The sequence below is a fragment of the Athene cunicularia genome (genome assembly GCF_003259725.1).
Source record: "Athene cunicularia isolate RWA chromosome 3 unlocalized genomic scaffold, athCun1 chr3_part1, whole genome shotgun sequence".
NCBI lineage: Eukaryota > Metazoa > Chordata > Aves > Strigiformes > Strigidae > Athene > Athene cunicularia.
Window position 1 is genome coordinate 20,066,647 of NW_020799097.1, and position 16,006 is coordinate 20,082,652.

Consider the following 16,006-nt stretch of genomic DNA (forward strand, 5'->3'; position numbering starts at 1 on the left):
GTGGTTCTCATTAAAGTTAATGGAAGTCATGCAGTTAAATCTCTCTGCTCCACACTGAAAATATACCCCACTGTGTTCTCTTAACATTATTTTAATAAGTCTGTCTTCCAAATCTTTTTTAATACACCAGCACTCGTATTTCAAACAAGGAGGGTGGAGGTGTGTTTGTGCTAAAAATGCTTGCATAAAATGTAATCCTAGTAGTGGATTAATGCATGCAGTTACCAGGAGAATATTCACGAAGGTACAAGCAAAGCATCAGCTACAGCTGGGTGCCTGTACTGATCATTTGCAAGTGTATTTGCTGGATCTGCTTATATAATGTCAATGGTTGCCCACATAAATGCTGTCATAAGTTTGCAGATAATTTTTGTGAGCAAAAACGGGCCTCTTCCCTTTGAAAATTTTGCCTCATACTTCCCTGTACCCCAAGAAACTGTTCAGAATGAACTATTATAATATACTTTGGTTCTTTGAGACTTGAATGCTGTGTACTTTAGTTGCTTCTATTAAAAATAGAGATAGTGAGAGGTTTACATAGATAAAGTCCTTCTAAAAGTCATCTTTTGGTTATCATACCATGGCATAAGTGCCATTAGACATACAGGTCACTAGTAGTAGCCAAATTAATGTGATTAATCTGTTCACCTTTCTCTTTTTTGGGATATTGGACTTTATATAACCAGTATTTTCAAAATGTGTAATCAGTGTCCATTTACCCAAGAGTCCATATGCTGATGACAGACATCATAATGCACTGGGGTGAAATGAAAGAATCATGCAAAAATTAATGAGCTATCTAAAAAGTATTTTGTTCCCATTTCCAGGGAACACGTTTTTGGTTGGGTAGATTCACCTTTCTAACCAAAAAATATATAAGAAAAGCTTTCAGCACTCCTCAGTTGGATTCCTCTTAGGAACCAGGTATGAAAGTTGTATGACTTTTGTTTCAGCATTCTGTAAGGTCAGATCTTAAATCTTATAGAAAGTCTTTGGAAGTATTCTTTCCATTTGGGCAAGATGGTGGCCAGCTGGGTGGCTATAAGCATTTTCTTAGATATCTGAATCTGTAGCATTTCCTCAATTGCTTAAATTTGCCAACAAAATTGGTAGAGCATAAATGGCCAATCTTAAAAGTTACATGAGTTTGATGCAGCAGGGAAGCCATTTCCTTTTGCAGGGAACTCTGCTGTTTCAGAATCTGGAAGAGAAGCTGTGTTCGATCGGGCTGATAGGCAACTGCTATTGCTATCCTGATGGGCAAGCGCAGGATGTCTAGCAGTTTCTTTAAGAGATAATGGTGACTGAGTTTGTTGGTGCTTGGGTTATGGTGCAACTGCTGCTGTGATTTCAGCTGACGTGAAAAACTTTGAATCTACACTATCAAAAATGATAAAAGGAAAAAAAAAATAAGCAAAACTCAAGAGCTCAAGAAAATTGCTTCTGGCAAGCCAGCAGGCTTGATACTGAGTTTACTATTACTATCATAGTGAAAACACAGTGGTTTACTTATTCCCACACAGTTACACATGCAGTTAGTGGTCCTAATCAATTTACAGAGGCTGACATTGCTTTTTGACCGCTTTCCTTCTGTATATAGTAGGCTGTGGTTAAGAACTGCACAAAATTTACAGAAGTACCTACATTAGCCGCACTGCATATTACATGAAACTAAAACTTATATAGGTCAAGCTTTTCTTAGGATCCCATGCTATTCCAGTAATAATACATATGTACATTAATAAATATATATATATATATATATGTTCTATGTCAAGCATTAGTCATTTAGAAATAATCCCCATAAAATGGGAAAAGTGATAATAGAAATTTGTAAGAAAAATATTTCATGATCCTTTGAGAATCAACCTAGTAATCACTGTGCAACATTCCCAGTTAGGGCACAGCTAATTTACAAGAAAGAGTTACTAGCAATTAATGAGAAAGTTAGTATGGAGTTACTTATGTCTGTGCCAAGAAGAGGAGAGTGATAACAGTTTGTTCTTGATGAGGTCTAGAAGCTAATCAATAAATCAGATTTTTTTAGATAGTTCATTTCAAATTGATTTCAGTAAGAGATCCTGATGTTTCACTTTTTTCCACGCATAACATAAGCATCTCTGGTGGAATTTGGACTTGATTTTCCAGGGAAACAAAGTGCAAAGTTAGGGGTTCTAAAACTACATAGTCTGAATGTGGCACTGGCCTTTATCTATTGACTAGATGGGGAAATTAGGCCTGTCAGCTCTGCATTAAGTTGTCTCAATTACTTGCTACTCACTACAATGTAGATATTGTAGTAAAACACCATCCACCTTTTAAGTCACCTTAGCAGGAAGTATGAATGTGTTTTAGTGTTCCTGTCACTAGAAAGAAAAGTCAGAATTATCCACTGGACACCAGGCTGCCTGCACAGTTCTCCTAAAAGCTTCTGTCATTTGTTCTGTAGATAATAGCAGTTTAGAAAATTTCTGTAAATAACTGTAGTCTAGGTGGACAAAACAGTTAAAGTTGTAAGTATCGGTGATAGAATTCCATCAGCAAGTGTAGGACTACAGAGGAAGCAATTAGGGGGGGGAAAGGGGAGAGAGAAGGAATGTAAGGTATTTTACCATTTCTTAGACCAAATCTAGTTTTCTGTTAGAAAAGAGGTAGATCCTAGGAAACTCAAATACCTCACTGGAATCTCATTGCCCATACTTTTTGTCAAAAGAAAGTTAATTTTGGATGGGATTTTCAGAGGATATTGATAATATGCAGGTAATATAGGTATACAGTTCTTAATGTTAATACATGGACTTTCACTGAAACCATCTCAGCCTTTTTGAAAATCACATTTTTCTAGCCTCGTCATTGATAACCTAAAGGACTTGGAAAATACAGGTGTATGCTAAAGGAACACTCTTACAAATCTCAAAATTTAAAAATTTTAAAAAAGAAAAATCAAACTTTTTTAGATGATTCCCATATTCTCTGCTTGTTTTTCTGTACATAATCCATTGAAGCAAAATTAGTGCTTAAAATTTCCCGCCAGTGGCTGGCATGTCTTCTTTAAAATTCCATTACATGTACTGTATCTCTTTGAAGAACAGCTATCTATCCATCTATCTATGAATAGATTTGAGAAGCCCTTATGTTCAGCACCACCACTAAAGGAAAGATGAATTTTTCTAATTTCCTGTATATCCCAGAAAGAAAGGGCAGATAGATGACCTGTGTTACAATAGCCTAACCCGTGAATTGCAATACAAATGGGAAGGAGTAAGAGAAAAGGCTGCTTTTGGAGCGCCCCTTCTCTGTGATGACAACTGGTGAGAACCTTTAGATTGAAATCTGAAGGGAGCATTTGATTTGCAAGGCAAACTGAAGTACTTTATCCTAAGAGTTCTTTTCAGGTAGTTGGGTCCCAAAGACTGTTTCACAAAGCTTTTCTGTTATAGAAATAAACCTCTGTTGGAGGAGCTTCCAGAACAGATTCTAAGGCACCTTTTACCCCATATCACATGAAGACATTCAAGATGGCTTGTACTTCAGGTATTTCATAATCTGCCAGGGGCAGGAGGAGTCAGGCTGATTCTAGACCTCAGGAAATTTGATACATCAATCAAATCCATTCCACAGATGATGCTACAAAAACTACTGCAGTTTCCCAAGAGATGAATTAGTAGGATATATAAATCTTTTAGACTGTCCCTTACATTTTCTATTAAACTCAAGGTATTTGGCATATACAATATACCAGTATGTGGTACTGCACCTAATTTTTCAGGTGGAATACACTGCAAAAAGAGCTGTAAAGCATAGATAGCAGTGTATATTCAAAGGAGATATAATAGAGTTTTTAAAAATAAATAAAAGCTAGAACATGGACATAGAGATAGATGTTCTACATTTTTTAAATCTTCTTTAAATTGTAGGATCTTTTTTAAAAATCTGGTAATATGTTTGTTTTTTTTCCTTCACTTACATAAACTTGACACAGACACATAGGCCCTCATAATTTGAAATCCACCTATCAGCTCTATTAAGATTGTCAGTGTCCTCCACTGTCTTCCTGATTGCCTCCTCAAATTTGCTTCTGAAACACTTATGTTCTCTAAGAAAAAGGACACGGAAACACCAGTCTAAAGATGAAAGAAGCACATGTGCTGAGGAGACTGGGGGGACACACAGCTTTCCAGCTGTGCTTGCTGCTGAAGACACTCTACATCTTGATAAATTAAGACAACATATCTGCGTTATCAAGGTCTCCTGTCCAGCCTGTTGACCACTAATCCTATTCATTTATTAAAACTATTAGCAGGAAAGTGTTCATCTATTTGGTGAACACAGTAGGTATTCAGTATTAATCAGAGCAGAGAGCTAGACTCACATGTACCTCACAGGCAAAACATCTAGTAGAACAAAATTATAGCTTGAAATTAAGAGGCCAGAAAGCATGATTTCACTGCTTAGGACAATGTACATGGAAGGAAGTGCATTTTCCAGGGCCAAAGAAGACAACTGAATAAATACCTGACAGTTTTACAAGCAGATCTTAACCGTTTGCTAATAAACTCTATTGCTGTTTTGTTTCACCTCCTTCATAAAAGATACCCCATGCCTAGGGTATCTCACCAATAGCAATCTGAAGAACAGAAGAAAAAAAAAAAAAGAGTTGCAGCTGGAATATCCTGGCCATTGTGTTGGTTTTCCCTGGATAAGAAGTTAAAAGTTGCCTTTCTGATCTAGTTACAAAGTGGTCAAGGCTGGGAATGGCTGGGTCAAACTACAGCATAAGAACTTTAATTGATACATTCTTTCTGCATTGAAGATGCAAGCATGATCTACAACATGTTCTGTTTAGCTGTTTATATTATTTCATATAGAGACATTCAGACTAAACATTTTCTCTGAAAATTTTTGTTGGAAATAATGCATTTAAAAGATTTGGAACAGGTAGTTTAGAGCTGGAAACCTCAAAGTTGTGGAGTAGAGTGGGCAGACAGCTATCTAGTAAATACCCTGTTGGAAAAAGTTGTGGAAAAAAGTTCAGATTTATTACAATTGGTACACGTTTGTTGTTGGTTGGTTGGTCAATTGCTTAAACTTGACTGTGGTGATAGTTTAGTAAACTTCTGCTTGCTGCTGTGTTCCATGCTCAAGGTGTTTGCTGATTATAGGCAGTATAATTTAAGGGCATTATTTAAACATTATTTTGAATTCTCTGAAGTGAGATAGGACCTGATACTGAGCTTGTTTACACCAGGACAAATAGAAAATAACTTTATGTCAATGGAGTTACATTTATGTGAGGTGGTGTTGCACGTGTCATACCTAACTTTTCCTCCCCTTAAAGAACTATTTAAGAAGACTTCCTTCTCTATGAATATTTAACTCAGAAGCTCAGTAAATTTTCCAGGCTGTGTCTAGAAACTTAAGTTTAACTTTAAGCAGTTAGTAGCCCTCTTCACTTTAACTTTCCTACAAATAAAAGGCCTTAAATGGTAATGTGAAATATCTGATCCTTCAAGAGCAAGTGATTCAATTATAGCTTTATGCAGTGTAAAGAAATTATTCACCATTGATGAGACAGACTGTAGATCTCTGCCTTACACAACTTTTGTTGATGTAAGCAGACATTCTGTAGAGGACATTGGGATGCTTAAGTAGTTCAGGGTCTGAACTGAAGGCCTTAGTAAGAGTATCACAGAAGGCATTCAGCACATCTGATTTTAATACTGCTTTATTCTGAATCTGTTTTATGTGGCCTGGGGTTGCTTGCTTTTTTTTTTAATTTACCTACTCTTCCCTTCAGTGTTAGCTGAACATGAGATTTTGGGCCCATTTAATGTCAAATTGTTCCAGGGCTTATGTGTGACTAAACCTTACTCCAGTCTTGCCAGAGGAGCACGTCTGGAAAGGAACCATATATCGCAGCAGTGCTGCTTTGGCTTCTCTCAGATTGCAATCCTCAAGAAGAGGCTGTGTAGAGGTTACCTTTTCTGTATTTCCATTGCATCCTTCTGTCTGCTGATAAATGTTGAGTGAATCCTTGATTTTGCCTCTTTTATTTGTTATCTGGCAAGATCATACAGTAAACAGTTCTTTCTGGAATAAGATGAATTGGAGAAGAAATTCAGAATGAAAGTGCTGTAGGCTTGGAACTGTATTCCTATTCTTGCATAGACTCTCTAACTAGCTTGATACCAATCATCTGCTGGTTTTGGCACAGTTGTTCCAGGAAACTGGTTGCTTGTGTATTATGGTACTTTAAAGAACCAATAGTGAACTCAGTAGTACAGCAGCTCTTTGCATCTGCAGACATAATGACCTGATGATCTAGATGGTCTCACATCTGGGATATTTCACCTTTGCTAACATATTCACAGGTTGTGCAAAACCAAACTCTTCATGTTCTCTATTTGAATTCCTTTGCCTTTCACAGTGCTAGTTCAAAGATTGCATTGTCCACACTGTACTGCAGCTTACACAGTGACCGCAGACTCTGTATGAAACCTTCTTGACACTACAGATGTAATGATTCTTTAAAATAAGTTTTACTTGGTTAGTGTTAGATGTTCCTATTTTTCTTCTTGTTTTTAGAGTGCATTAAGGACAAACTTTGATCACCATATTCATTCACAATTCCCACTGGGCTTACAGTATTTGTCCTAAAAGAGTGAACACAAATGACAACTTTTCACCCTGAAAAGCACAGAACCTTTTTTTTGGTAGCTGTAGGAGTTATTTTTCTACTATTACAGTTTCTCCAGAAGATAATAAAATGAAATAAAATTCCAGACTGGATTGATCCTTTCTTCTGATCCGTATCTATTCTCATTAATCAAATTTGCAGTCCTGGAAAATGACTTAAGTCACAAATTTATTTTTTTTTAACTGAAATACATAAACAATACCACTAACAAAGCAAAATAGTTGATGTATAATGAACATATATATGTAATCCTGAATACTTTTTTAATGGAAGCATTTCTTCCTCATTTTACAGGTCTCAGAACAACTCAGTTTTGTTCTTTTCTCACATGTATCACTTATGACATACCATGAGAGATACTTTCCCTTTTGTGAATTAATGTAATTTAAAGATATTTTTTGAGAGTAGATTGTGGGAGCTACAATTATCTTTCTGGACACCAAGGAAGGCCAGGTCACTTAGCAGAAGACAAAGAGGACTAATGCTAGGAAAGAATCCATCTCAAAGAGGTTGGTAAAGGATGTTAAATAATAGGAAAGGGCAGGAATGTTGGTATGGACTCAAGCTGGTTTTGGTCACTGTTGCTGAAATCCTCAGAATTATTTGGCACATAAAGGCTTCATGCAGAAAGTACTGAAAATAGTGTCTCTAACATTAAACATGTCAAGTATCTGTAATATCATACTTGGGATTTTTTTTTCATGTTTTTCCAAGGAATCCATGGCAGATATGATATGCTCTGTGCAGTAAATATTACTGTTTTAGCAAAAATTTGCGGTGTGTTTGTAAGAGAAGGTTTTGCCAGTTAACAGGATTGACAGCTTAAGACTCAGTTGGGGTTTATTAGGTGAATTCATCAATCTGATAGTTCTGTCATCCCAAAACCTAATTTTGCAGGCTATACTATTAATAAGAAGATTAAGTAACAGTATTGCTGTTGACACTAAAGGAATCACACCACAGAAGAGCAGAATTTACAATTACAAAAAAACCCAAGGAGGCATTTTCTTCCTTGTACTCTGTAGACATGGATTACTAACAGTAACAAGGGAAACGTCTGTGGCATGAATACTTCCAGTCACCTAACACAGGGCTGTTTGCAAAGCTGCCTAGGCCCATGTCAGCCTAGGGTTATGTCTACATTTTCCAAAGTATCTGTGGGAGATTCTGTACTTATCATATGCACTTTAAAGCATTCTATGCAACTCCTTTCCTTTTGGTTTCTATTGTATCATATCTATTGTTTCACCAACTGCTTCAGCGTATCACAGAAGTTCTATATAAACCAGAGGCACCTGTTAGACAAGACTCTTTTTATCATCTGAAATAATGAAAACATCATTCAGCTTGAAAGGCTGGCATCCAATAGGAAGTTAAAAATTGTTTCTTTTTCTATTGCAATATGTTGAACAAAACTTTGCTCTCAGGTCATTAAGTGCAAAATTTATTTTGAGAAGTAACAGTGGAAATACAGAATGGCAGATAATTATTACCAGACTTTTAGGAATAGGGCTGGAGTTGGACTTAGAAAAAATATACTAATGTTTATATTAGAGTTTGTTTATTATCTAATGATAGCAGGCTGTGGATGTTCTTCTCTGAAAACAGAGCTAGAAAGGACAACTTTTAAGTGAGTAGAAACGGGAATCCTTTCTTGGGAGTCAGGGATCCTCCTGCATTTGATGGAGTGAGATAAACGTTTCAGAATAGAATGAAATGGAAATTCTGCCCCTGTGTGTAACTCAGGTGCCTGAGTTGAGTGTGAGAGGCGATGCAGTAGTTCAGTGCTGCATTTCCTCCTTTCCTAAGGTTGGAGGCTAGACCGGAGACTGCTTTGCATAAGCAGTGCTCTTATGCATTCTGCTGAAGATCTGTCACACCCTAGAAAAAGAATTCAAAAACTACAGCAGACTAAAGGAGGTCATTCTTCTGGGAAAGCGGGACATGCTGGATTCCTGTCTTTGCTCCAAGGACGCTCTGTCTTATGAATTGTCTGCTTAATATTAGGTTAAAATCAGTTCTGGGTGCAGGGATCAGACACTACATTTCTCTCTCTTAGGCAAGTGTCCTTGTATATTATGTGCAATAAAGACAGTATATTTTTGCATGAGTCAAATAGCATGGAAAAAAAAAAAGGAACCCTTGTGTTTTCTGCTTCCTCATGAAGCTTGCATCCAGTCTAGCTTTTATTGTGGCGACTAGCAAACTTTTTTGGGAGACATGGTATTGAATTCAAACTGGGAAACCTTTTACTCTTACATCTTCCAATTATTTAGCAAGTGACCCACTAAACAATGTGTTTTACCTGGGAGATGGACAGGCAGGGGTGAACAGGGGAAATGAAGGAGGACAAAGGCAGTTCTTGCCTTGGCTACAAATTAAAGCAAGACAGTCAAAGCAACACTTTGTGGGAAGCCTTCTTCTTTCAAATGTGTATTGGATTGGGTCTCTATGGGAATTTATGTATGAAAACATCCAATGTTTATAATCCTTAAACGCTTAAGTGACAGACTGGAGAGCTTCTTAAGGTTGGAGCTGTTTCAGTACACATATAAGAGGAGCCTTGAACAGTTGATCAGCGTTAAAGATTAGATGTCTCCCAGGTTTAAACCACAAATGAACATAGGTGTAGTTGTATCATCAAGAGAAAGAATAAATATACAACATGACACATGAGAAATCCAATGTGAAAGTGGTGCAGAAATTGCTGCTGCTATTCATAACTCTTTAAAAAGTGATTCATGTTGAAATGCCCACCAAAGATAGGTATGAGTTTAAGAACAAATTTGATTCAATGACCGGAGGGTCTTCTGACACAGAAATGGAAAGAATAAGTCCCAGGTGTAAAAGAGAGTACAGGACTTACTCAGGGGGGAAAAAAAAATGCAGAAAGACATAAAGAAATTATTAGGAGGTCAGCATGGGAATACTGCAGAGACCAAGTGCAAAATGAATTCCTTCCTGGACAGCAGGAAGCAACAAAGATGTAAAAGCTGCAGTCTGGAATCTTTCTTGTACAGAATCTTTAAAATAACAATAAAAAGGCTTAAGAAAGAAGGTTGATTTTATGGAATAGCTAATCAGAATCAGAGCTAGACAAAATACCCACACCCACAGGCAATGCAGCACAGTATAGTTCTCTTCTGTTGTTATATTTTCCTCTCCTTAATATGTGAGCATTTTCCTATAGTTCATGATGCAGTGTAACTTACTGTGTCTTTATACAGTACTGATGGGATTTTATATCACTGTCATTTGTAGAATCAGAATTAGACAGATACAGAGCACTTTTAAAAACCTAACCAGTAAATATAGACTCTAAGACTTTTTATAATACAAAACCCAGGATTGTTAGACTTGACTTGATCTGTGGAGAAGATACAAACAGTGATAAGCCAAATTACTAAGTATTTAGAAATGCATAAATAAAAGTGATAGCAATGTGTTCGTAAAGAATAACTGTCCTTTGGCAGATATGTGTTTTGCTTGAAATCCACAAATTGCACATCACTGAGAAGATAGGAAGTGTAGAAATAATGTACACTTTATCAGAGTTTTAGGAACAGATTTGATGCTGTTCCATTCAATAAATTCATTTTGAAGTCATAAAACATAATATAGCACCAGACATAAAGGGACAGAGAGGAAAAGTTCATGTTGGATAGGTTAATTCCATTGTCTCTTATGTAGCTCAGATACTTCAGTGTGCAGAAATTCAAGTTAATGAGACTAGAGCCTAAAATTAATCATACAAAGTGGAATTGAAAGTGAACAATATGTTAGGGCGATTTCAGTATGAATCACCTGATGAATACTTGAAAAAAAAATAAAAACAAAAATAATTTCAGGCAGAAGTAGAGGTATTAACTTTATCTCATGTACATTACTTTCACGGTGAACTCCAGCAAAACAAGTTCTGAGCTGAACCATCCTGAGATGGTTCAGACTCAGTCTCAGACTCAGGTTTTAGTTTTGTGCAGTGTAAGTTTATGTCTGTATCTATGTGTGTGTGTGTGTGTGTGTATGTGTGTGTTTGTTTGTGTGTATTTCCAGAATACTGGTTATTGTGGTTATTTGTTTGATTGATCTACTTTGTAGTTTCTTGTTTCTGTGAGGCCAGTTGGAGTAAGAGTTTTCAGCAGAGTTGTCATGCACTGAAACTGTGCTGCTCTAGTCAATTTAGGCACTGTGAGGTTGGCTACAAAGCCACTGCCATCATAGATGGCAGGTATATCTTTAGTTGGAAATATATAGAAATATATGAAAATATGTAGGTGGTTACATTTGTCCATGAAAAGTTTTCCTTTTATGAGATACAAGCTTTTATCATCAGGACAGATATTTCAGTGCAGATCTGAACAGCAGTGGGAAATCATTCATAGAAAGGAGGAGCTGACAGTTTCTAAATTGGTGGCACTGTGTTTTCTTTAGGTGGACAGGTAGCTGGAAGAGCCTTACTGGAATATCTTTGGAGATGCAGTAGTGACAGAAAAAGGTTTTTAGATCTGTTACCATAGTATACATTTCCTGTAATTGACAAGTCTCTGGTACTCTAATCTCTTTCTTAGACATTTCCAATCTCACAGGCCATCTGTACAAGTAATATAGATGGCAAATAAACAGAAGATAATAAAGATTCTTTGTAGCTAGCTAAGAGCTGCATCATTGAATAACTACTGTCTCTTTTTTGAGGTCCACTGTGTATGTGTTCTTGACTGACTGAAGTAGCATGGTTAAAAGAATAGGTTCCCATTTGCCTTACTTATTCCTGCTGAAGATACAGTTAACAGTGTGCTTTCCACTGATCCCAGTTTACAGATTCTCTTGCCTTGTTCTCTGTCTCTTCAATCACAGTAATCAAAGACTACCTCTATTGTGAGTTAATAAAAACAGACCATAGGCCACTCATTTAATGCTAAGTTCAGCAGTTGTATGACAAGTGCATGCAGATAAGCTTTTACCTTCCAAAATAAGATCCCCACATTCAAACTCCATCTTGGGAATGGTCCCTAACCACCACCTCTGCACTGTGTCTGGACATTGCTGGAAGGATGCTGAGTCACTCAAGGCAAAATCATGCCAAGGCTTCACTAAGAGTGTAGCATGATGAATAATCACATGCCATATCTTGGTCTGGTGTTCTGTCTCTAATTAGTTTATACTTTAACCAAAGGGGCAAAGCACCCTTTGTATTTACTTTCTCCTTATTCTTTAATATGGAGTATTACTCAGCCTTTCCTGTCATGAAAAGATGGCAAATGTAGATGAAGAAGCTGGATGAGGAGATAAGTTAAAAAGGAACAAACCCCTAATGGAAAGCTTTACATTTCAGATGAAGTCTGGCACTCTTGCACATAGAAGTCTTTGTCCTTCCAGATCCCTTGGTACTGAACTCATTGAGGGGATACAAAGAGAGACAGGAACAAGAAATTTCAACAATATTATATTTAGCAGTTCTCTCATCCTCTAGAACAGCAGTGATGTGTGTCTCTATCCGCTCTGCCAGTCAGGTGAGATTATTATCAAAGCACAAAGAGGCTTCCTTTGATAATGAAACACAACTAAAAATAAGTAATTAAACTTATAACAGAAATCAAACACATCCAATAAGCTAGAACTCCCTCCATGTAACTCATGTAAATGCAAATATCTGTCCCATCCAAAGCATCCATACTACCCCTTTCACACCAGCCTTTCCTTATATAACTTTGTCTCTGTCCACAACTTAAAGATAGCTCCTTTTGGGTAGCTCCTTCATTACTTTCTCCCTGAAAATCCTACTGTGTCATAATAAAGATATTGTTGAAGTACTGGAAGGAACAATTAGAAAGTTTTGAGTAAAAGCCATTAGAACAGGATTCATCCCATCAATTTGATTTAGAACTGATCAAGAGAAACAGTCATTTTTAGGGAATAATTGAGCCAATATATTTAGATACCTAGGTTAGGATGAAATAAATTACATCCCAGGATGCATGCATTTGTCCACTGCCTGTAAATGGATTCTAGATGTCTAGTTCATATGGAGACATGTTCAATATGGACATTTGCACTGAGTCAGAGATCTGAACTGAACCATTGAAAAGAGATTATGTATCCTTATAGTAACAGTTTCCAACCTGTCTTCTCAGAGATTTGTATGTGAGAAAGAAAATATTAGTTTATGAACTGAAAATGTGTTCTTCAGGCTGCATCCTTTGCAAAGCAATGATCATGGAGAGGGGTATAGGTAGGGGTCACTGTCTCCTAAGCAGCCTTTGGAGTAGCCCTATGAGAAGCTCCATATCAAGAGCTGTCTGAGTGGGTGTTCTCCCATCGGTGCAGCTGGTCCTCTGCTCCCCTGCTGTCTCCCTGCTGTATCTCAGTATCTGGAGAATAGCTTTGGCTTCTTCATTGCCTGCTGCCCTGCTGAGCTGCGGAAACCTGAGAGAAACTGCCATACTTCACTGAGTCATTATAAGGCTATGAGACAGAGTATCTCTCCTCCCTCATATAGATGTCCTGGGGAGAAAAAGTAGGATGAAATGAACACCAGTCATCAACTAAAGCCATCCCATTATCTGCCTGGACAGAAGTCAGGTTAAAACAGTTAAGACTGGCTGAACCTCATTCTCAAAGAAGCACGGACCAGATGGGAATGACTAGCTAAATCATAGTGCCCTTGCAAACTCAACATATCCACTTCTGATCACAGATATTCTCAGCAGGTTCCTTCTCAAACCTAAACATATGCCTTCATACCAAATACTGCAGATACTGCAAACCAAACAAGCAGGCATCATACTAACCATGGACCTTATCTACTTAAAGGGATGCCTGTAGGTAACCAAAAATTTTTTCTGCTCTCTCTGTGGTGGAAAAAAAATAATCCCAGCATATTAATTGTCTTTTGACTTTTTGGAAAGAATGTTTGGCTGTCAGGATGAAAAGACTGGAGATTGTAACCAGAAGGCTGTGGGAATTGATTATTCCCCTTTATTCAGCACTTACACTATTGTATGTGGAACACTAGATCCAGTTTTGGGCTTGTCAGTCCAAGAAAGTCTTGAAATATTGGAGTCCAGTGGCGAACAACCAAGATGATAAAAGAGCTGGAGCACGTGTTGTACAAAGAGAGACTGAGAAAGAAGAGTAGAGACTGAGAAAGAAGAGTTTGTTCAATTGAGGAAGAGAAGGCTAAGGAAAGATCTTATGCCTGTCCAGCTTCTTATGTGGAGGGTAGAGAGAAAATGGAGATGTCCAGTGACAGAATAAGAGACAACAGACACCAGTTGTAACAAAAGATATTCCATTTAGAAATAAGAAAGGAATTTTTCACCATTGGGGTGGTCAAAAACCAGAACAGATTTCCCAGACATGCTGTGCTATCTCCATCCTGGAAGATACTCAAAACTGGACTGACAGCACAGGGTCCTGAGAATCTACTCTAAGCTCGCCCTTTTTTTTTGAGCAAGGATTGACACAGATAACCTCCAGAGGTCCCTTCCAACATCAGCTTCTACATGATTCCATGGCACAAGTGCAATGTAGATGGCATGTGGGATGCCCTAAGATCAAGGAAAGGCAAGCAGCACCTTGTGGTGAAAAGCCAAAATCTTAAACAGACCGTTTCAACTTGAGCCATAACCTAAATAATTTTTAAGTTGTTGCAGTTTGTCACTTGAAACAAGATTGCCGCAGTCATGATCTTTCCAGAGGAGCTGTCAGATAATCTTCAGATCCTTTTCCAAAACTGTACTGATACAGGTAGCTCATAGGGGTTTAGGGTGGGAAGACATGGTTTTCCCATTCATTTTGATTATCTAATGCTCTTTCTCTTTACCCAACTCCTGCCTGATTCTATGATACTAATAGGCATGACCCAAGTAATAACATCTATATTCTGTCAATACTTTATGTGAATATTTGTAGATCAGGATGCTATTCATGCAACTCTGACATAGGCAAAGGCATGATAACAGGTCATAAGTAAAGCATAAGCAAAGAAAAAGAATATTTCAGAGCACTGATTATATACAAACACCTGTGCATTTAGATGAGAATACACGGATTTGTACAGAAAACTAAATCTTCAAAAATGCTGCTATGCCAAAATAATGTATTAATATTCATTGTTTCTATTTAAAAGGTATTTTAGTAGCAAAAAGAAGAAAAAAACCAAGTAATTCTTTTATATGTCAGTAATCACTTTTTATATGTCAGTAATCACTCCATGGTAGGAAGGAAATTCAGAATGAAAGTGCTGTAGGCTTGGAACTGTATTCCTATTCTTGCATAGACTCTCTAACTAGCTTGATACCAATCATCTGCTGGTTTTGGCACAGTTGTTCCAGGAAACTGGTTGCTTGTGTATTATGGTACTTTAAAGAACCAATAGTGAACTCAGTAGTACAGCAGCTCTTTGCATCTGCAGACATAATGACCTGATGATCTAGATGGTCTCACATCTGGGATATTTCACCTTTGCTAACATATTCACAGGTTGTGCAAAACCAAACTCTTCATGTTCTCTATTTGAATTCCTTTGCCTTTCACAGTGCTAGTTCAAAGATTGCATTGTCCACACTGTACTGCAGCTTACACAGTGACCGCAGACTCTGTATGAAACCTTCTTGACACTACAGATGTAATGATTCTTTAAAATAAGTTTTACTTGGTTAGTGTTAGATGTTCCTATTTTTCTTCTTGTTTTTAGAGTGCATTAAGGACAAACTTTGATCACCATATTCATTCACAATTCCCACTGGGCTTACAGTATTTGTCCTAAAAGAGTGAACACAAATGACAACTTTTCACCCTGAAAAGCACAGAACCTTTTTTTTGGTAGCTGTAGGAGTTATTTTTCTACTATTACAGTTTCTCCAGAAGATAATAAAATGAAATAAAATTCCAGACTGGATTGATCCTTTCTTCTGATCCGTATCTATTCTCATTAATCAAATTTGCAGTCCTGGAAAATGACTTAAGTCACAAATTTATTTTTTTTTAACTGAAATACATAAACAATACCACTAACAAAGCAAAATAGTTGATGTATAATGAACATATATATGTAATCCTGAATACTTTTTTAATGGAAGCATTTCTTCCTCATTTTACAGGTCTCAGAACAACTCAGTTTTGTTCTTTTCTCACATGTATCACTTATGACATACCATGAGAGATACTTTCCCTTTTGTGAATTAATGTAATTTAAAGATATTTTTTGAGAGTAGATTGTGGGAGCTACAATTATCTTTCTGGACACCAAGGAAGGCCAGGTCACTTAGCAGAAGACAAAGAGGACTAATGCTAGGAAAGAATCCATCT

General features: G+C 37.1%; 1 protein-coding gene across 12 annotated transcripts in view; it reads left to right on the top strand.

The window, feature by feature from the left end:
* The window catches only part of MYT1L (myelin transcription factor 1 like), a 310,674-nt gene that overhangs the window by 204,258 nt on the left and 90,410 nt on the right, over positions 1-16,006 (top strand). The gene's annotated exons all lie outside the window — the stretch shown is intronic.